Genomic DNA, 23,906 nt, shown 5'->3' on the forward strand with positions numbered 1-23,906 from the left:
TCCTCCCACCTCAGCCTCCTGAGTAGCTGGGACTACAGGAATGCACCATCACACTTGACTAATTTTTTTTTTTTTTTTTTTTTGGTGGAGATGGGTCTCCTTATGTTGCCTAAGCTGGTCTCAAATTCCTGAGCTCAAGCAATTCTCCCGCTTTGGCCTCCCAAAGTGCTGGGATTACAGGCATGAGCCACTATGCCTGGCCCTGATAAGTACTTTTGAGAGTTTATTAGGCATTAGTCACTTTTAGATATGTTGTTTTGGGTGAGAAAACACTCAGCAATCACATTTCCTCTGTTTTCTTTAGAGTTCTTTTCTCTATGTCTATCCCAGCCACCTTCCGGGGTTGCTTCTCTGTTCTCTTCCTCTTGGCCCAACTGCATTTAAAAAGGATATTTGAAAAACAAATTGGTGAAGGTATAAACTTCTTCAGTTATGTTATCTGTTCATGCCTGACCTTATAGTTTGGGCACTCCCCTTGGCCTTTCACACGTGCAGTAGCATCTCCAATTTTGTTCAAGATTCACAAGGTTAGCTCTGTCTCTGCACACCCTTGACACTCGCAGTGTAACTAGAGTCACTCTCAGTTAGCTTCAGCTTTCTGAAATATTCAGTTTATGCCCTAGAATGTGCTCACTATATAAATAACATTTCAATATGATTCCAAAATATGGAAGGTATTTCTAAATCATAAGGAAGAACATAGAATCTCATCTCAAACTCCACATAGCTAGGTCACTATGTGGCACTATTTTCAAGACGAAATGAAGGTTTCAGAGTTATATGAACTCAGCCTCACTGCCCAGGCATACACTTTTCAAATATTAATTAGGATACCATCTGTGGCTTCAATAAACCATACTGGGGCCTCCTCCTTCAAACCTCCAACCACTGCCATTTGAGTATGAAGCATCCATTGGCCATTTGTTTCACCAGGTGTTAAATTTCTCTTTGAGCATATTATATTTAGATTTCTGAGTAAGATGACAGTAATATTTAGTTCAATGCCCCTCATTTACCCCCATAGAGGTCAAAGGGCAGGACATATTTTGAGGCCAATTACTCTGTCTCTTTGGTTTAGAAGGACATCAGTTATGCACTCTTCAAAACACAAAAGGTAAAGTAGTTTTCCTGCATCCAAAATTACCGACAGCACATAGTAAGAGATTCCAGCCCCACTGAGTTACTTTTTCACATGGTGTGACATGACAAAGCACAGACACAAATTCACCAGGCAAAAGATAGCGGAGTGTTGACAGTTGTCTTTAGCTGACTTTTTCTTCCTGGAGCCAGAGGGAGGACTTAGACATAGCACGCATAAGAAGACTGGCACTGGATTTAGACAGTCTGGGTTCAAAATTCACACATTGCTAGCTGGTGACTTTGGAAAAGTTAATTTAAGCTCAACTTTCTCCTCTATCAATTAGAGTTAATAACAGTATCTGCTTCATAAGGCTTAAATGAGATAATGCATGCAAAGTGCCCAGTATGTGGTTAGCATCTAGTAAATGTTCATTACTATTATTTCATTCATTCATTCAACAAGCATTAAACACCTACTACAAAGCATCCTATGGATGAAGAAACTGAGGCACAGAAATGTTGGACAGGTATCCAAAGTTACTATTAAAATAGGACTGGAACACAGATGTCCTAATGTCAATTTATCTCACTAGGGTAAGTTGGTTCTCCTAATGGGTTATTAAAAACTCACCTTAGTTTTGAGAAGCAGCCAGGAACTTCTCAATAAATGAACGAAACAGCCAGTTTTTTGCTTTGGTTTTGTGAAGGGTGTAATGGTTTCAAACATATCTGCAATGAGACACATATTGCAAACATGTCTTCCATGAGCAAAGCAAAATAAGACTGAGATGTAAATGTGACCCACCAAAAGAAAGGCCAGCAAATCCTTAAGCCACCCAAAAAATCCATCTCACTGCTTTACCTGTGTCTTGCTCAATCTAAAAAAAAAAACCTGTTGTCAGTAGGGCCCGAGACTTTTATTTCTTTAATTGTATATATTGCCTTTATGTCTTCATATAATGGGATTTATATAAATTTCAATCAATACTAAGGACAAAAATATGAGTGATGATCAGGAGGAGAAAGGGTCCCTGTGGATTGATTATTTTCTCTAATGAGTGGTTATACCCGAAGACTGACTAACAGAGTAGTTATACTAAACAGATTAGCCCACATTCACCATGCCAAAGCTGATAATGGATTCTCTATGGAACAAATATCATATCACTCAGATCTTTATACATCACTACTACTGAATTGAAAATTTCAGTCTCTGTAAACACAAAATAATATAAGAACACATAAAAGACTATAAGATGATGTCAAAGTAAATACAAATTTCTTCACTTTTTTTTTTTTTTTTTTGAGACAGAGTCTTATTCTATTGCCCAGGCTGGAGTTCAGTGGTGCAATCTTCGCTCACTGCAACCAACACCTCCTAGGTTCAAGCGATTCTCCTGCTTCAGGCCTCCAAGTTGCTGAGATTACAGGCATACGTCACCACACCCGGCTAATTTTGTATTTTTAGTACAGATGGGGTTTCACCATGTTGGCCAGGCTGGTCCTGAACTCCTGACCTCAGGTGATCCACCTGCCTTGGCCTCCCAAAGTGCTGGGATTATGGGCGTGAGCCATTGTGCCTGGACTTCTTCACATATTTCAATTGAAATCTAAACATATGATAATATGGTTGTTTCTGCACAATAGCACAAACATTTGCTTTTATGAAAAAGTGACAAAATCAGTAATTAGTGGTCACAAAAACACTTCATTGTTTATTCATGACCAATCAAAAAATGAGACCTTTTCCCACTGAAAGAATAGAAAGTAATTACAATACAGATATTCAAATAATTTGATGAGATTTAATTGATGCTCTATAAGTGGAGTTACCAAACATCTTTGACCAGAATGCTGAGATTTGGTGGGAGGGAGTAAATCTACATTTGATGATGTAAATATTTCAGAATGTTGAAACTTGATTTTTCCTAAACTCCTTCATTTGAAAACTACCAAAAATTATATGAAAATAAAATTTAAAACAGCAGGAGTCAAAATGCGTATTTTGAATGACAGCAGCTCCATTGGCTTATAATTATTTCTTTAGCCCAGATAAAAACCTCCTTATAGCCTTGGTTCCAAGATTGTGCATTTCTGATGCAGTTTATTGTAAGAAAATAAGACAGTCCTGGTCTATGTAAGTGCGTTTAAAATTTACACTGCTGAGCCGGGCGCGGTGGCTCACGCTTGTAATCCCAGCACTTTGGGAGGCCGAGGCGGGTGGATCACGAGGTTAGGAGATCGAGACCAGGGTGAAACCCCGTCTCTACCAAAAATACAAAAAAATTTGCCGGGCGTGGTGGCGGGCGCCTGTAGTCCCAGCTACTCAGAGAGGCTGAGGCAGGAGAATGGCGTGAACCCGGGAGGCAGAGCTTGCAGTGAGCCGAGATTGTGCCACTGCACTCCAGCCTGGGCGACAGAGCAAGACTCCGTCTCAAAAAAAATAAATAAATAAAATTTACACTGCTAAGAAACATAACCTTGATAACAAAAGAGAGTGGGAATGAATATTATTACAAATGACGAGATTTTTGAATGCAGAACTGGCATTTGACAGTGTCATTTACAATAACTGAGTTTTTTAATCTATGTAATTCCTGAAGTATCTTTCTGTTGTGCATAATATTTAGTTTTTGGTCACATTGCAATATAGCTTTGTGCTTAGTATATTCACTTTTATATTCTTCCTCCCCTGGTACCATGCCAGTTTTGAAGCTGATCAAATAAGATTTTTCATTACTGAAGAGGAGTTGACACTAATTTTCTCATTCATTTCACACACAAAATTTTTTTCTGTTTTGAAGAAAAAAGTCTCACTGGGCAGCAGCCCAGGCGGGAGTACAATGGTGCAATCATGGCTCACTGCAGCCTCAACCTTCCTAGGCTCAGGTGATCCTCCCACCCCTCCCCCACAAGTAGCTGGGACCACAGGCATGCACCACCATGCCTGGCTAATTTTTTTTTTTTTTTTTTTTGGAGAGACTGAGTTTCACCATGTTGCCCAGGCTGGTCATGAACTCCTGGGCTCAAGCAATCCACCAACCTAGACCTCCCAAAGTGCTGGAATTACAGGCATGAGCACCACACCCAGCCCATTGTTTTAGAGTGTCTTTTATGTACCAGTTAGGGATCTGTGGTGAGAAGAAGTCATGGTCCCTGCTGTCATGTAGCTTAGCATCTAGTGAAGGAACCAGACTTTTAATAAATAATCACACAAATAAGTGTATACAGTAGTCCTCTTTATCCCTGGTTTCACTTTCCACAGTTTCCATTACCCATGGTAAAACGTGATCTGAAAATAGATGAGTACAGTATAATAAAATATTTCGAGAGAGAGAAAAAAACAGATTCACATAACTTTTATTACAGTATATGGTTATAATTGCTCTATTTTATTGTTAATTATTGTTAATCTCTTCCTGTGCCAATTTATAAGTTAAGCTTTATCACAGGTATGCATGTGTAGGAAAAAACAGTATATATAGGGTTCAGGCATATCCCCCGATTCAGGCATCCACTGAGGGTCTTGGAAAACATCCCTCCGGGATAAGGGGAAACTGCTGTAGTTTAAAGGCAGTAAGTATTATGAAGGAAGACTATAGGGTGCCATGAGCTAGAACATGACTCAGTTTGGGAGATCAGGGAAAATCCATTCTGCAGATCTGATCTCTAATGTGAGAACTAAAAAAAGAATGGGTTGACTAGGCACGCAAGTGGATCGACAGAGTAGACTTTGGGATTGCTTCCCTCCCTACCCCTCACCACAGACTTCCCTTACATAGGTGGGTTTGAGCTGGTATAGACCTGCCCTCACCTCAAGCATTGGGCACTGATTGGTCCGATTTAATCTCCTTGCTGTGGTGATTGGTTCAAAGATGGACTGGCCAAAACCAGTCAGCACATGACAGTCTTCACAAGTCACACTAATTGGTTCTTGGGGGAAAGGAGGGGAGTGTGATCCAAATTTGGATAATCAAAATGAAACTCAAGACTTTTATCTGAAGATGGGGGAAAAGTTGCCTCCCTTCTTGAATGTGAACAAGGACATGCAGCTCAGGAGCCAGCAGCAGCTCTCTCTCTACCACAAGAAAGGCCAGCTTGAAAGTAAAGCCAGCAGGGAGGAGAGGATAGAATCAGGATCACCACAGTGAACCAGAACCCTGATGGCATTATGAACAGAAGCCTGAACCACCCCTGATCTTTCCAGCTTGCTTTTCTGTTAATAGCAACCAAAAGTATTTTAACTGTTACTGGCAAAGGGGATTCTAGGCAGAGGAAATGTTATATGAAACATTATGTGAAAACCCCAGAGCAGGAAAGAATATAACACAATGTTGGATAGCACTCACTTATCCTCCACATGAATTCACTCCTTTGATCCTCTAAGAACACTGTGCTCCATGCTGTTCTCTCTGCCTCTGGTATTTTTTTCTACCTCCAACCTGCCTATCAAATCCTACTCATCCTTCAAAATCCTATTTAAGTACTTCCTCCTTTTCTACAAGCCCTTCCCCAATCACTTTTACCCACTTCTCCTTACTGACTCTAGCCAATTTTTTTCTAATTTCAATTTCAGCATCTGCTGTATGCTGACTCAACATGCCCCCTACCTGTTCTCCAATGCACTTCGGCACTCCCATGCCTTTGCCCAGCACATTTTCTCAGCCTGGAATGAACTTCCTCCTAGGGCATCTATTGACAGACCCTTCAAACATCTATAATGCCACCTCTCCTAGAAAGCCTTCGCTAATCCCCCAGTAGGATGTGAACATTATCTATTTCTCCACTAGATTTGTCCTTTATTGAGGACAGGAACCATTTTTTATTCAACTTGAGTTCCCACAGCCTTACTACAACAGAGTAGACATTAGAGACAAGTGTTTACTGAATAAATAAGTCGTTGAATTGTTAGATGAATAAACAGATTCCTCCAAATAGATAGGTGAACAGATAGATAGACATAGAGACATAGATATGTATATACAAATTGAGAATCCCTTATCTAAAATACTTGGGACCAGAAGTGTTTTGGATTTCAATTTTTGTGGGGGGCTTGGCATATTTGCATATACATAAAGAGATATCTTGGGGATGGGACCCAAGTCTAAACACAAAATGTATTTATGTTTCATATGAACCCTATACACATAGCCTGAAGGTAATTTTATTTTTCCCTTGGGGACCCAGAATAAATTGTGTGTTGTGTGCCTGTGTTTTGACTGCAACCCATCAGACAAGGTCAGATGTAGAATTTTCCTCTTGTGGTGTCATGTTGGTGCTCATGAAGTTTCAGGTTTTGGAGCTTTTTGGATTTCAGATTTTCAGATTAGGAACACTCAACCTGCATATAGTTAAGTTTTATGGAAAAGGATCCATGTCTACTTTTTTAAATCCATAGTAAATAGCAGCATACAGAAGTATGTCGTAGGAATTAAATATAAGTATATATTCAATGAAAAAATACATATGAGGTGCTAGAATTTACAATAATCAGAAGAATGAGGACTTAAGCAAATGTGTTTGATGTTTTTCTGGTTTTTTCTTTTAACTTGGAAGCTATAGAATGTCATTCAGCAACTTTTTATTTAATGCCTAAGACACTCATTGCCTGTGACACTAATCATCAGAGCTGTTACTAAAGTCACTGATGTACAAGAATATGCAGCTAGTAGAAACCAGAAATGTTGTTCATGTTGTTAAGCACTAAATATTGGTGAATTGCACTTGAGAGCAAATAGCTTCAGCTATAAGTATGGGACTAAAAGAACCAAAGACCAGTGTTTACTTCCTTCTGTGAAATGCTCTTTTGAAATGGCAAATAGACTTTTGTAATGAGAATATCATTCAGCGGATCAAACTGGAAACCTAACTACTTTATCGTTTTTCTTTAGAGTCAGCCACTTCAGTTTTTTAAGTTACATTAAGATTTTTGGTGCCATTCATACAAAGTTAGTGGGAATATACTTGGTAAAGACTTTTTGAAGGACAATTTGATATTATCTATCAAAATGTAAAATATATATAACCCATTAAGTCCACTTCTAGTAACCCATCCAAAATAAAAACTCACACTAGAGCACAAGGAAATATGTACAAAAAATGTTTGGCACAATATTATTATTGGTTGAAGACAACCTAAATAGCCATTAGTACGGGAACGGTTATATAAGCTGAAGTATTTTGAGACTGTACAATACTACACCTCTGCTAAAAAGAATGAAGGGGATCTGTATGTATTGGTATGAAAGAATGTCAATAATAAATTCTTGCAGAAGCTGCGTGGTGAGTACTTTTCTCTCTACTTTTTTGAAAGTTTGAAAATTTCTATAATGAAAAAGATTTTTAAATATCATCTAGAGCTCCACTTCTACTTAGGATCTAGAAAGCTTCAAGATAACATTGCTAATACAAAAAATTAGCCGGGCGTGGTGGCGGGCGCCTGTAGTCCCAGCTACTCGGAGAGGCTGAGGCAGGAGAATGGCGTGAACCCGGGAGGCGGAGCTTGCAGTGAGCCGAGATTGCGCCACTGCACTCCAGCCTGGGCGACAGAGAGAGACTCCGTCTCAAAAAAAAAAAAAAGATAACATTGCTGCCATCCTAATAACAAGAAAAAAATGGATAATCTACAAAATCATAATTTTTCTTTAACCCATTAGAGACCCTGAGGATACAAGGCAACTGTATGAACTAAATTCCAAAGACTGACAAACTTCTTCAAGGAAAAAAAGGAACACTTAAATTTTTACCTTTGTCACAGCACAGAAGGAATAGGTAACTACCATTTAAGGTAGGTTTAAAAAAAAAGGAGCAAAATTTTTAACAAATTCCTAAAGACTAGATGTGGGCTAGTGTATCAATTTAGAATAAATGGGAACCCTGGGCCTCTACAAGGAACTTTGCATTTATTCCCAAGCTCTTATGCACCCAGGGACCACAAAATAGATTGGGGGGAAAAGCTGGAGATAGGGCAGAGCCCCCTTTGGAGACTCAGTCATACAGGTAAGTTCAGCTGCACTGGGGGAGTGGTATGAAACAGAGCCCACCTCCCCAAAACCTTCTCTCTTAACAACATAAAAGCTGTAAGCAGCTTAAGGGGAGGAGAGCAGTAACAGAGCTTCTCATACCAAGAATCCAGGCAAAGATCCACTGCTTCTGGCCAGGTTTCGTAGCTCATGCTTATAATCCCAGTACTTTGGGAGGCCAAGGTTGCAGATTGCTTGATCCCAGGGTTTTGAGAGCAGCCTACTCAATATGGCAAAACCCTGTCTCTACAAAAAAGACAAAACTTAGCCTGGCATGATGGTATGTGCCTGTAGCCCCAGCTACTCAGGAGGCTGAGGTGGGAGTATCACCTGAGCCCAGGGAAGTAAAGACTTCAGTGAGCTGTGAGCATGCCACTGCACTCCAGCCTGGGGGACAGAGTGACACCCTGTCTCAAAGAAGAAAAGAAAAGAAAAATCAACTACTTCCAGGGAAAGAATAGAAACAAAAGCCCCTTGGCCCTCGGAGAGGTATAAAAACCTCTTGGGCCTGGGATACTGCAGTAATACAAAGCAAGAGTCTGCTCCAAATAGGGAGAAGCTGGAAACTCTCCCCTGCCCAAGACTCAGCACAGATGTCTGACTTCTTTGAGAAGGGCATCCATCAAGAGGAATACTGAAAAGACTCCACCCCTCAGGCCCAGGCACACAGGCCCTGCTGAAGACTGCAGATGGACCAGGAAAACCGAGATCTCCCTGGTCCTACGATGAACCTAGTGCTAAATTAGTACAAATGGCTGTCTACTAGCAAGGGAGGGACAAGAGCACCGAGGGAACCCTCCCCTCCGTGGCACAGATATGGAGGAACAGTTGACAACTGAAGGTGAACCACAAACATGAGCATCCCTCCCACACCCCAGGCCTAACATCAAACACAAGGAAATAGCCATTCCCTGCCAGAGGCATTTGAATCTGTTGTGCACTGAAGACAGAGATAACAGCAACATGGCAAAACCAGCTCAATGACTGACTTAATTGACTAATTCTACCACACTAACATGCTGACAACAAGAAGAGGTGTGCTCATCACTGGACTTACATACTCTTCACCTCACTCTCTGCTGTTCTACACATATCTGCCATTAAATCAAAAATTAAATGATATAGTTTGGCTCTGTGTCCCCACCCAAATCTCATCTTGTAGCTCCCATAATTCCCATGTGTTGTGGGAGGGACCCAGTAGGAGATAATTGAATCATGGGGGTGGGTCTTTCCCAGGCTGTTCTTGTGGCAGTGAATAAGTCTCACAAGATCTGATGGTTTTAAAAAAGACAGTTTCCCTGCACAAGCTCTCTTCTCTTGTCTGCCGTGTGAGATGTGCCTTTCACCTTCTGCCGTGATTGTGAGGCCTCCCCAGCCACCTGAAACTGTAAGTCCATTAAACCCCTTCCTTTGGTAAATTGCCTAGTCTCAGGTATGTGTTTAGCAGCAACATGAAAATGGACCAATACATTAAACAACAAAGAAAGCAAGAAAAAAGACCTATTGTCAAGTGATAAAGCAATAATTAAAATCTAAATTCAGAGATGACCCAGGTATTGGAATTATTAGACTGGTACTTTAAAATAACTATGAATAATATTTTATTTTTTTGAGATGGAATCTGGCTCTGTCACCCCAGCTGGAGTGCAGTGGAATGATCTTGGCTCACTGCAGCCTCCACCTCCTGGGTTCAAGCAATTTTCCTGCCTTGGCCTCCCTGAGTAGCTGGGACTGCAGATACCATGCCCAGCTAATGTTTTTGTATTTTTAATAGAGATGGGGTTTTACCCAGCAGCTTGGACCAGGAGCTGCTGGTCTCAGGAGCTTGAGACCAGCCAGGCCAACATGGTGAAACCCTGTCTCTACTAAAAAATACAAAAATTAGCCAGGTGTGGTGGCACGTGCCTTTAATCCCAGCTGCTCAAGAAGCTGAGGCATGAGAATTGTTTGAATCCAGGAGGCGGAGGGTGCAGTGAGCCAAGATTGCGCCATTGCACTCCAGCCTGGGTGACAGAGTGAACCTCCATTTAAAAATAATAATATTAATAATAATAAGAATAATAATAATAATAACAACGAAAGAAAACAAGAAAACAAACCACACATCCAAAAAACTCTAAGTGCCCCAAAGAAGGAAATTAGTCAAATAAATAAGTATCAATGACATGAAAGTCAAACTAATGAAAAGCTAAGATAAAGAGAAAATTGTGAAGGCAGAGGAAAAAAACAATGCAGACAGAAAAACAAAGATGACATATTTCTTACAATATACTTCTCATTGGAAACTACACAAGCCAAAACAATGAAACAACATCTTAAAGTACTGAAAGAAAAAATACCTGTCAACCTAGAATTCTATACCTTGCAAAAGATCTTGCAAAACTAAAGATGAAATAGACTTTTGGGGAAAAAAAGTGCTGAGAGAATTTTCCAACAGATCTGCACTAAAAGAAATGTTAAAAGAATTTCTATGGGCAGGAGTATGATATTAGATAGACAGCTGCATACATGAAGAAATAAAGAGCTCCAGAAATTGTAAAAATAAAGATAATTTTTTAAAATTTGCTCTTTTTGTTTTTTTTGAGGCAGCATCTCACCCTGTTGCCCAGGCTGGAGTGCAGTGGCACAATCACAGTTTCCTGAGGCTTCAACCTCTCAGGCTCAGATGATCCTCCCACCTGAGCCCACCAAGTAGCTGGGACTACAGACATGTGCCACCACATGCAGCTAATTTTCATATAGATATATATTTTTTGGTAGAGGTAGGGTTTCACCGTGTTACCCAGGCTGGTCTCAAACTCCTGGGCTCAAGCGATCCACCTGCCTCGGTCTCCAAAAGTGCTAGAATTACAGGTGTGAACCCGTGCCTGGCCTTAATTTACTTTTAATCACTTTAAAACATAATTGACTGTCTGAGAGAAAACAGTACTATGTGACTATCTGAAGAAAAAAATAGTACTTTAAGGTTCAAAACATATTTAGAAATAAATTATAAGACAACAATAGGACAAGATTGAGATAATTAATGTTTAAGAAAGATCCTTCCCAAACGCTATTCTCCCATATATATGATTTCTTGGCTTGATGAAGGCTGCTTGTGTAGAAAAAAGCATGAGCTTTGATGTCTCCCCAGCCTTTAGCTGTGGGACCATGAGTAGAATGTTGAGCATCAGTTTCCTCATCTTTAAAATGAGAGGGAAGGCCCAGGCACAGTGGTTTATGCCTGTAATCTCAACACTTTGGGAGGCCGAGGCAGGCAGTTCACCTGAGGTCAGGAGTTCAAGACCAGGCTGGCTAACATGGTGAGACCCCCATCTCTACTAAAAATATAAAAAATTAGCCAAGCATGGTGGTGCACACCTGTAATCCCAGCTACTCGGGAGGCTGAGTCAGGAGAAGAGCTTGAACCTAGGAGACAGACGTTGGTTGCAGTGACTTGAGATTGCACCACTGCACTCCAGCCTGGGCAACAGAGTGAGACTCTGTCTCAAAAAAAAAAAAAATGAGAAGGAAGAAAAAAGTAATACCTAGTGTGTGGCTCCCTGTGAGAAGCAAATGAGTTCACTATGAAAAACAACTGGCCCTGTGCTTGGTATATGAAGGGCACACAACGCCAATGTTAGGAGTTGTCTCTCCTCACCACCGTCACCACCACTCCCCTCACTGCACTATCCTCATTGCTGTGTATTTTGTTCATGGTTTTAGACTCTGTTTGCAGATCTCATTGATATACACCACTCTTAGAGTAAGACATTTATGCAGCCAGAAACCATATTTTTTGTTCTTTTGCACCTGGGAAACCTGCAAACTATTCTATTTCTCATCTTCTTGCCCTTCTGTGTCAATGCTCCTTAAGACATTTCTTCAGAACTCCTTTAGCTCCCATAATAACTGTGTGTGTGTTTACTGATGCTATTATTCAATCACATTATAATAATTGCCATTAAACTGAAGCTATTTCTCTGTCCCAGTGAATAAATGGCACATGGGAGTATTTCTAGGCAACAAATCACTCTGTCCTCAGACATTTTTATAACATCTTAATTCTTGATCAAATTCATCATCTTTTTGTACAGTTTTAGAGCTGAAAGAGAAGTTAGAGGATATCTATCCCATTCTCAAAGAGGAGCCACTCAGCCAGTTAATGGCAGAGCCAAGATTGAAACTCAGGGTTCCTGCTTCACCTCATCATTATAAAGTGGACTGGCTAAGTGATTTTTAAAAATCAAGTAATCATCTCTATATCATAGTTAAAGATCTTCAGCTGGACATGGTGGCATGCACCTGTAGTCCCAGCTACTCGGGAAGCCAAGGTGAGAGTATCACTAGAGCTCAGTAGTTCAAGGCTGCAGTGGGCTATGACTGTGCTACTGCACTACAGCCTGGGAGACAGAGCAAGACTCCATCTCTAAAAAAAGAAAAAAGAAAAACACAATTAGGCCGAGCGCAGTGGCTCACGCCTGTAATCCCAGCATTTTGGGAGGCTGAGGCAGGTGAATCACCTGAGGTCAGGAGTTCAAGACCAGCTTGACAAACATGGTGAAGCCCCATCTCTACTAAAAATACAAAAAATTAGCCAGGTATGGTGGTGGGCACCTGTAATCCCAGCTACTCAGAAGGCTGAGGCAGGACAATTGCTTGAAACCAGGAGGCGAAGATTGCAGTAAGCCAAGATTGCGCCATTGCACTCCAGCCTGGGCAACAAGAGAAAAACTCTGTCAAAAAAAAGAAAGAAGGAAAAAAAGAAAGAGAGAGAGAGAGAGAAAGAAAGAATTAAAGATCTCTAAAATGTGCAAAAATGTCATAGTGAAGACTTTTGGTTTTTTTTGTTTGTTTGTTTGTTTTTTTGAGACAGAGTCTCGCTCTGTCACCCAGGCTGCAGCGCAGTGGCACAATCTCCGCTCACTGCAAACTCCGCCCCCCGGGTTCACGCCATCCTCCTGCCTCAGCCTCCCCAGTAGCTGGGACCACAGGCGCCTGCCACCACGCCCGGCTAATTTTTTTGTATTTTTATTAGAGACGGAGTTTCACCATGTTGGCCAGGATGGTCTCGATCTCCTGACCTCGTGATCCGCCCGCCTCGGCCTCCCAAAGTGCTGGGATTACAGGCGTGAGCCACTGCGCCTGGCCCATAGTGAAGACTTTTATAGATGAAAATACTTTAAGACCACAGGAGAAAAGAAGCTGTATTAATCCAAAGTTGTAGCAGCATTAATTATTATTGTTACTGCTATTCAAATAATTGAGTTTTTTTCTTTTGTTTTATTTTGTTTTTTGAGACAAAGTTTCGCTCTCATTTCCCAGGCTGGAGTGCAATGGCATGATCTCAGCTCACCATGACCTCTGCCTCCTGGGTTCAAGCAATTCTCCTGCCTCAGCCTTCCAAGTAGCTGGGATTACAGGCAAGTGCCACCACGCCTGGCTAATTTTGTATTTTTAGTAGAGACGGGGTTTCTCCATATTGGTCAGGCTGGTCTCGAACTCCCAGCCTCAGGTGATCCGCCCACCTTGGCTTCCCAAAGTGCTGGGATTACAGGCATGAGCCACCGTGCCTGGCTCTATTGACTTTTTAAAGTTAATTTTAATATCGTACTTTGGTAGATTAAAGATGGCCACAAATTTTCACTACCACTTTCCTGGAGTCTAGGCTGATCTCAGTAAACTGCATGACTTATAGAACTGGGCAGAAGTGAGGTCCTGGGACTTTTTTTTTGTTAGAGATGGATCTTGCTATGTTGCCCAGGCTGGAGTGCAGTGGCTCTTCATGGGTCTGATCATTGCCTCAAACTCCTGGGCTCAAGCAATCCTCTCACCTCAGTCGAATGAGTATCTAGAACTATAGCCACATGCCACACTGCACCCAGCCTTGAGATCCTGGGACTTTTGATGCTTAGTCATAAGAAGTCCTGCAGCTTCTATCCAGGTCTCTTGGAATCCTCCTCTGAACACAACCTAACAACTATAAGGAAAAAAAAATTAATGGCCCAACACATGAATAAACTTCCCCGAATAAGATATACAGATGGCCAGTAAACACATGAAAAGATGCTCAGCATCAGTAATCAGTAGGGAAGTGCAAATAAAAACTACAATGAGCCAGGTGAGGTGGCTCACACCTATAATCCCAGCACTTTGGGAAGCCAAGGAGGGCAGATTACTTGAGCCCAGGAGTTGGAGACCAGCCTGGGCAACATAGCAAAACTCTGTCTCTACAAAAAAATACAAAAATCAGCCAGGACTGGTGGCACATGTGTGCAGTCCCAGCTACTTGGGGGAGCTGAGGCGGGAGGATCGCTTAAGCCTGGGATGTCAAGGCTGCAGTGAGCCGTGATCACACCACTGAGTTCCAGCCTGGGTGACAAAGTAAGACCCTGTCTCAAAAACAAAACAAAACAAAACAAAACACCCCAAAACACAATGAGATATCACTTCATACCCATTATGATATTCTGACTGTAATAGAAAATTAAAAATATTGGCAAGGATACGTAGAAATTGAAACATTTGTGCATTGTTGATGGGAACATAAATTGGTTTAGCCAATATGGAAAAAAGTTTGGTGGTTCCTCAAAAAGCTAAACATAGAATCATCATATAATCCAACAATTCCACTTGCAGGTATATACCCAAAGTAATTAAAAGCAGAGACTTAGCAGATGTTTGTATAACCATGTTCTTGGCAGCATTATTCACAACAACAAAAAGGTGGAAACACCCAAGTGTTCATCAGTGGATGAATGGCTAAACAAAATATGGTATGTATATAAAATGGAATATTGCTTATCCATAAAAACGAATGAAATTCAGATATATGCTACAATAGGGATGAACCTTGAAGGCATTATGCCAAGTCGAACCAGCCAGACTCAAAAGGATGGATATTTTAAGATTGCACTTATATAAAATACCTAGAATCTAGAATAGGCAAATTCATAGAGGCAGAAAGTAGATTAGAGGTGATATGGTTTTGCTCTGTAACCCCACCCAAATCTCATCTCGAATTGCAATCCCCATGTGTTGTGGGAGGGGGTGATTGGATCATGGGGGCGGTTTCACCCATGCTGTTCTCGTGGTAGTGAGTGAGTTCGCATGAGATCTGATGGTTTCATTTTTTTTTTCTTTTTTTTGAGACAGAGTTTTGCTCCTGTTGCCCAGGCTGGAGTGCAATGGCATGATCTTGGCTCACCGCCACCTCCGCCTCCCGGGTTCAAGCCATTCTCCTTCCTCAGCCTCCCGAGTAGCTGGGATTACAGCCATGCACTACCACTCCCACGTAATTTTGTATTTTTAGTAGAGACAGAGTTTCTCCATGTTGGTCAGGCTGGTCTCCAACTCCCAACCTCAGGTGATCCACCCACCTCGACTTCCCAAAGTGCTGAGATTACAGGCGTGAGCCACCACACCCAGCCAAGATCTGATGGTTTTACAAGTGTTTGACAGTTCCTCTTACACATGCTCTTCTCTCACCGGCTGCCATGTAAGATGTGCCTGCTTCTTCTTCCGCCATGATTGTAAGTTTTCTGAGGCCTCCTCAGCCATGCAAAACTGTGAGCCAATCAAACCTCTTTTGTTTATAAATTACCCAGTCTCAGATAGTGTCTTTATATCACTGTGAAAATGGACTAATACAATAGGTTACCAGGGGCTTAGGGGAAGGGAAATAGGAGGTTATTACTTACTAGTTGCAGCTTTTCTGTGATTAAAAAGGTAAATTTTATGTAACAAATATTTTACCAAACAATAAATAAAAATAAAAGAAAAAGTTGGCAATTTATGTAATTTTTTTTTTTAAAAGAAGTCCTCGACTGGGCACGGTGGCTCACGCCTGTAATCCCAGCACTTTGGGAGGCAGAGGCAGGCAGATCACGAGGTCAGGAGATCAAGACCATCCTGGCTAACAGGGTGGAACCCCGTCTCTACTAAATTTTTTTGTACTAAAAGTACAAAAAATTAGCCGGGCTTGGTGGCAGGTGCCTGTAGTCCCAGCTACTCGGGAGGCTGAGGCAGGAGAATGGCATGAACCTGGGAGGCAGAGCTTGCAGTGAGCAGAGATCGCGCCACTGCACTCCAGCCTGGGCAACAGAGTGAGACTCCGTCTCAAAAAAAAAAAAGTCCTCATACTCTGAGACCAACATGCTGGAGAGGCCACATGTAGGTGCTCTGGTTGACAGTCCTAGCTGATCTTGACCTTCCGGCCATCCCCACACAGGTGCCAGACATCTGAGCCCTACCCTGCCCCTCAAAATCGTGAGACATAATAAAATAGTTGCTGTTTTCAGCTGCTAGGTTTCAGGATAATCTTTCATTCAGCAATAAATAACCAGAATATGCTCTCTCTACTTTCTGTAAATGGATTGGCCTGGTGGCTCCTAAATATCTAGAAGAGTGGTATGGTTAAGAAGGAGTGCTCGGACAAGCTTTGGGAAAATTTGAGAAATATTCGGATGGTAGGCAGCACCAGTCTCCCTTACCTAAGGCAGAGGCAACAACAAACTGGCTTAAACATTGTATCCTAGGTTGCTGGTAAACATACTTGACATACAAAGGCCAATTCAGTCATCAATTACAATGTTTACAAATGGCATTTTGTTTTTATTCAAAATGAAATTACTTTTATGAAGTCCCACAGGAAAAATGGAATGTTGTAAAAAGATTATTCCCTTCACTAAAATGACAAGGAAGAAAGTGATACTGTTTTCCCACCCCCCACCCCCAATACTATTTTGTGATATTTTATAAGGAGAAGTATGATAGCTGCTTCTAATCTTTTGTTCTAAAATTGGAAGGTGAGCAGGCTCCAGGGTGCCTGTGAACTGGGGGCTCCTTCTCAGTGCCCCAGTGGAGAGCGCTGTCCATCTCAAGCCAAGATGAATAGCACCATAGAAAGTGTGTTAGAAGAGGTGTTAGGACACCTCAGTTCTTTGTTCATTTCCACCCACCACCTAACATGGGCAGAACACACAACCTCTCTGGAAGTCAGCTTCCCCATCCACAAAAAGGGAATAAAGCAGTTTTTCTACTTTAGTTGCACACTGGAATAAGCAACCTAAGATATGATGCTTAAAATCTTGAAGCCCAGGCTGCACACCAGAACAATTATGTCAGAATTTTGTAAAACAAGGGCCTCAGGATTTTTTTAAAATTCCCCAATACCTTCCAATACAAAGTCAAAGTTGAGAACCACTGAAATGGAAGAATTAGTTACAGAAAAATATTTACAGTTCCCATTCAGCTCTAAAAATTACATAATCTGATACTCTCAAAAATTACACTTATTCAGTAAATATTTATCACATACTGTGTTCCAGGCACTCTGTTTCAAACTAGAAATACCAAGAGAATTTCAGTATTCTAGATGGGGGCAGTGGGATAGATCACATAGAAATACAGGCAGTATTCAGTCTCAATTCAAGGAAAGAAATGGAGTAGTCAGTTCTCCTGGGAGGAGGGAGGAAACAAAGAGGAGGTAAACTGAGTTAAGTCCTCAAGGATGATTTGGCACTCAACAATGGTAAGGCTCTCCATTTTAGTGCCATCTTCTTGGAAACCTCTCCTCTGTGAGAGCCAACAAGCGAATGCGCAGGCTGAAGCGCAAAAGAAGAAAGATGAGACTGAGGTCCAGCTAAACTCTCAACTTGTGCACCCGTGGAGGTGCATTTCACAGAAACAGAAACATGGGACTCCAGAGGCTGGGGATGCTGGTACAAGTTGTTGGACTGCATGCTCCTCTCTAGAGATTGTCTCTCAACTGACCTAGAACTTCCATAGCCATCTGATCACCAAGACTGCCTCTGAGAGGGAAGTTCTGAGAGTCTTACCTTGCTCACATCAAAACAGTTCCTATTTATCCTTTCTTCTGGATCTGTGATGTTCTGGACTGTTTCTGTGTTCAGTCGTGGCCAAGTGTAACAGGTATACAGTAAATCACCTCTTCCGTTGTCTTAGGTGGAAAACAAAAACAAAAACAAAAACAAAACAAAAAACAATGGTAAGACAGAGGTAGTGGAGGGTAAAGGAAGAACACTTCCTGTTAGCCAGTATCCTGGTGTCTAACATTTACACACGAAGTTGTTGATGTAGGCCAGCCATGGTGGCTCATGCCTGTAATCCCAGAACTTCGGGAGGCTGAGGCAAAAGGATCACTTGAGCCCAGGAGTTGGAGGCTACAGTGAGCTATGATAGCACACTGCATTCCAGCCTGGGCAACATAGCAAGACCCTTTCTCTAAAAAGAAAAATTATATTAAATAACAAACTGATGTATTAGGTGGGAACCGCCTAATACATGTATTAAGTGGGAACCTCCATTTCTATGACACCAGCAAACCTCATTCCTAAAAGAGCTTAACTTATCAAGAAATGGCACAAAGGCAGTATGATAATGCAACTAATAATAACTTGACCTTTTTTTTTCTTAGAGACAGGGTCTCACGCTGTTACACAGGCTGGAGTGCAGTGGTGCAATCTCAGCTCACTGCAACCTCTGTCTCCTAGGTTCAGGCAATTCTCCCACCTCAGTCTCCCAAGTAGTTGGGACTACAGGTGCTCACTACCATGCCCAGCTAATTTTTGTATTTTTCATAGAGATGGGATTTTGCCATGTTGCCCAGGCTGGTCTTGAATTCCTGGGCTCAAGTGATCCTCCTGCCTTGGCCTCCCAAAATCCTGGGGTTACAGGTGTGAGCCACTGTGCCCAGCCAACTCAACCATTTATAAGTATACTACCATGGGCCTGCATTGTACTATGCACATGGTATTTGAGTTCAGTAATTTCTGATCACACAAATAAGCTTCCTTGAAATATTAAAGGGTAGTTATGTGGCAGACCTGTTGAACTTGTTCTATGTGGTCCTGGGTTAGAACTAGGATCAATGAGCCATAGAAAGGCAATTTCAACTCAACTAAGGGAATAGCTACCAAACTGGCTATACTATGATGGACTGAATTACCTCTGGACAAAGTAAGTTTCCCACTTCTTTTTTTTTTTTTTTTGAGAAAGAGTTTCACTCTTGTTGCCCAGGCTGGAGTGCAATGGCATAATCTCGGCTCACTGCAACCTCCACCTCCTGGATTCAAGTGAGTCTCCTGCCTCAGCCTCTCGAGTAGCTGGGATTACAGGAGCCCGCCGCCACGCCTGGCTAATTTTTTTGTATTTTTAGTAGAGACGGGGTTTTAGCATGTTGGCCAGGCTATTCTCGAACTCTTGACCTCAGGTGATCTGCCCGCCTCAGCCTCCCAAAGTTCTGGGATTACAGGTGTGAGCCACCATCCCTGGCCAGTTTCCTTCTTCGTACTTTACTAGGTAAAAAACAATTTTGACCCCACACTACTTACAGACCAAGTACAAGAGGCAAAGGCAAAATTCAAAGAATACTGATGCTTCAAGAGTTTGTATTATTTTCACCCACAGATATACCTCTATTTTCCACAAGAACAGCAAGCAAAAGAGAAGACAGGGAGGCACTCAGAGGATGGGGATTCTCCAAAGATGAAATGCAAGCTTAAGCGGTTTAAATGTGTTGATTTCAATTGGGATATGAGCAGCAAGTAAGTAAGGTGTTGCTCAGAAAACTCTAAGACTAACATAGCACTTGAGGTTACTCTGATGGGGCATGGCTTATGTTAGGTTCACAGTCCCCTCTTCTGGCTATAGAGCTAGACTGGTGTCCAGACCGCTGGTTCCAGCTGGCAGGTTCTTGCCAAGGTGGGGTCTTGTCTCCGGCCATCCACCTGTGGTGTCTACCAATCCATTTGCTTTTTACTCATAGCCCTTTGCTTTGACAGATGGCTTTAACTTCAAGTTACAAATAATTTTCTCTGTGGTTACTGTCTCAGTCTCCAACTTATGCTTAACATCTTAGGTAATAGTTTGCTGTTTATCATCTTAAGCAACTTACAGATTTAAACTTACAAGGTGTGTTTGTGTGTGCATCTGTATGGAAACACATATGTGTTCTAATACAAATAATTTCCTGCTTCATAATTTTCACACATCACACCCTGAACCAGAGAAAAGCAGAAAAGAGAAAGCCTCTAGTAAACTGAAGATTCTCCTTATTCTATCAGTATTACAGCATACTTGAAGAATTTCATAGCCCTACAGCTTGTAGAAATGTTGAAGGACCTCCAAGTGTCTGATGGGTTGTTGCATTAGATTACCTGTAATTGTTATCCCAAGTCTAAGAATCTGTGACTCTCTGACATTTAACCTGAATTGAAATCAGCCTTGAAATGGGACTCTTTCCCATCTCTGTCTTTCAGCTGCAAATTATAAATTGTCCTGGTTAGCCTACTGAGATCATTGAGGAGAAGAGAATGGGAGGATCAGAACACAAATGAAGTCATTGATTACTTGGTTGCAGCCAAGATGCAAAAAGGAGTAAGATGTGCTCCTCTGCTCAGAAACTTCATAGTCCATTGGGAGAATGGGGCCTTGCTGGATCATTTCAGAACAATGTGGAAAACAATGTGATTAAAGAATATGTGTACATAGTTTCATAGAACCACAGACAAGGGCACCAAGCCTATCTGGGGTGGGTGCAGAATACAGAATTGGAAAATTATCCAGTGGAAGTGATTACTAAGATGACTCAAAAACAGGACTGACGCAGGCACGAACAGGGAGATATGAGCATTCTGGATGGTGTTGCATATGGAGGGAGAAATTCTACTTTGGAACACTGATGTCAAGGCCAGTTGGGTGAGAGATGAGGTTGGGGCAGTCATCAAGTGCCAGATCACATGAGAATGAAATGCCTTGTTAAGGCATCCGGCCTTTACCTTGTTGGCGGGAGGAAACCATTGCTGAGTCTTAAACAGGAGAATGACATGGTCAGGTATGCCTTTCAGATAACTCTCTGACATGGCCTTTCAGAAAATTGATTTGAGAAGACAAGACAGATGACAGGAGAGAATGAGCCATAGAAAGGCAGATTTCTTTGGAAGAAAGAAATCTTCTTCCAAAGAAGACTTCCCTAGGGTACTGTTATAGTAACCCAGACAGGAGATGTTAAGGTCTGAACCTGGGTATTAATGGTTAGGGAGAAAATAAAATTGAGAAATATTACACTATGTAATTAGAGGGCACAGCAAATGGTTGAGTGGGAGGTGTCAAAGAGAGATGGATCAGAGTTGTCTTAGTTCAACTACTATAACAAATTTCCAAAGACTGAATGGCTTAAACAATAATTTATGTCTCACAATTCTGCAGGCCAGGAAGTCCAAGGTCAAGGCTCCAGCAGATTTGGTCTCCTGTGAGGGCCTGCTTCCTGGTTTGCAGATTGTTCTGTGGCCATCTTCTCATTGTATCTTCACATAGTGGAGGGCAGACAGAGAGATCTCCTGCCTCCTTCTCTTTTTAAAGGGTACTAATTCCATTACAAGGTCCCCACTGTCATGACCACATCTAACGCTAATTGCTTATCAAAGGCCCTACCTTCAAACACCATTATATTGGGGGTTAATATTTCAACATATCAGTTTGGAGAAGACACAAATATTTCATGCATAACAAGGGACAATTTTCATGTATGTACAAAGGTCTTCTCGGTAAGACCACTCCACTAAAACTACAAATCATCCTTACCAGCATCTCCTATCCCTTCTCTTCCATCTTTCTCTAGTGCTTATATAATTTCATTATTAGCTATTTGTCTCCACTACAATATGTGAGAGTCTTTATGGCAGGAATTTTGTCTCTTTTGTTCACTGCTGCATCACAATACCTGCAGCAGTTCCTGGCACCTACTATGTACTCAATAAGTATCTGCTGAGTGAATGAATGCCCGATGGTGGTGCTGAGAAAAACTGAGAAAAAAAATGCAGGAAGAAGAGCAGGTTTAGAGAAAATGATGCTGGGTTCAGTTTTGCACTTTCTTTAGCACTCCAGGGAAAAATAAAGCTCTGCAGAGACTCAGAATGTTAGATATGACAGAGGCCCTAGAGACCATTTGTTTTAGTCCATTTATGTTGCTATAAAGGAATACCTGAGGCTGGGTAATTTATAAAGAAAAGAGATTTCTTTGGCTCACAGTTCTGCAGGCTGTACAGGAAGCATGGCTCCAGCATCTGCTTCTGGTGAGGGTCTCAGGCTAATTTCACTCATGGCAGAAGGCAAAGGGTAGGCGGTGTGTGCAGAGCTCACATGGCAAGAGGAAGCAAGAGAGAAAGAGGGAGGGAAGGTGCCAGGCTCTTTTTAACAACCAGCTCTCATGGAAACGAATAGAGCAAGAACTAACTCATTCCCACCAGGACAGCACCAAGTAATTCATGAGGGATCCCCCACTGACCCAAACACCTCCCATTAGGTCTTACCTCCAACATTAGGGATCATATTTCAATATAAGATTTGGAGAGGTCAAATATCCAAACCCATTGCACCATTCTATACAGTTCCTTCATTTGGGAAAAAAAGAAACTGTGGTCCAGAAAACCGAAGTGTCATGCCCATGGCAAGGCAAACACAGCTGAGCCAAGCATCACACTCCTGTTCCCAGCTTCAGTTTAGTGTTTATGCCTCTTGTTTCTGGTAATATGAGAGATCAATAAAAATCACTTGCCTTTGACCTTCAGCTAGAATTTAACTAAACTATTAAGTGCCTGTTTTTTCAGAGCCCACTTAATCAATTCATTCAGGAAAGAAAATTTTTTGAGCCTGAGCCAGATATAGAAAGATCTAGTCATAGAGGTCTCCTCTGCCCTGGAATCTTGCCAGGCCGAGGCTGCCTTAGCAGCTGTGCTAAAGCAAATAGACAGCTCTGCCTGTGAGCCTCATACCAGGTAAGTAGTTGCCTGAATCCATCAGTGTTTTTATTTTTATTTGATATTTTTAAATTGAGGTATAATTGTCACACCATGAAATGTACAGATCTTGTCAATACAGGTCAATGAATTTTGACAAACATAAACAACCATGTAACCCCTACCCCAATAAAGATCCTTCCTGCCCTTCCCAAAGCCCCTTTCAGAGGCAACCACCTTTCTGATTTCTATCACCATTGATTAGTTTTGCCAGTTCAAGAACTTCATGTAAAAGGAAAACTTTTCCAAATTCGTACATCTGGCTCCTTTTACTTGGCCTCATGTCTATGAGATTCAACCAAGTTGGTGCTTGTATCATTAGTTTTTTCTTCATATTGCTGAGTAGTATTCATGGTCTTAGTACAGCACAATTTGTTTATTCATTCTCCTGGATATTTAGGCTGTTTCTAATTTCTGGCTATTGTGAGTAAAGGTGCTATAAACAATCTTGTTTAAATATATTTAAGGACATATGTTTTCATTTTCCTTGGATAAATGTCTAGAAGTGACATGGTTGGGTCTTAGGATAGGTATATGTTTAACTTCATAAAGAAACGCCTAATAGTTTTCCAAGGTAGTATATGATTTTTACATGCCAACCAGCAACATATAAGATTTCCAATTGCTTCATATCCTCACCAATATAGGTGTCATCAAGCCTCTTAATTTTAACCCCATGAGAAGTCAAACAAACACAATACAATTTTTTGTATCTGCTAACACTTTGCAACCTTCTATTATGGAGAATTTCATACATTTACTTAAGCATTAGATGCATTCATCATCTAGCTTTACGAATTATCAACTTATGGCCAACCTGGTTTCATTTCCATACCCTTTATCCCCTCCTCCCATATTATTTAGAAGCAAATCCCTGACATCATATCGTTCATCTATAAGTATTTCAATATGTATCTCTGAAATATAAGGACTCTTTGTAAACCTAACTAAAGTGCCATTGCATTGATATAAAAAACAATAATGCCTTAATACCACTAAATATTCA

At 41.4% G+C, this 23,906-nt stretch overlaps 1 long non-coding RNA gene across 1 annotated transcript in view; it reads right to left on the reverse strand.

The window, feature by feature from the left end:
• LOC134737350 (uncharacterized) overlaps positions 1-18,027 on the reverse strand; it is a 49,267-nt gene extending 31,240 nt beyond the window's left edge. Inside the window, exons 1-2 of the long non-coding RNA XR_010122180.1 lie at positions 17,921-18,027; positions 242-374 (exon numbers count right to left, since the gene is read on the reverse strand). This is a non-coding gene — a long non-coding RNA (uncharacterized lncRNA). The remainder of the gene's footprint in view (positions 1-241; positions 375-17,920) is intronic.
• Between the last annotated feature and the right edge of the window lie 5,879 nt (positions 18,028-23,906).

This window comes from Symphalangus syndactylus, chromosome 8 (assembly GCF_028878055.3).
Source record: "Symphalangus syndactylus isolate Jambi chromosome 8, NHGRI_mSymSyn1-v2.1_pri, whole genome shotgun sequence".
NCBI classification, from domain to species: domain Eukaryota; kingdom Metazoa; phylum Chordata; class Mammalia; order Primates; family Hylobatidae; genus Symphalangus; species Symphalangus syndactylus.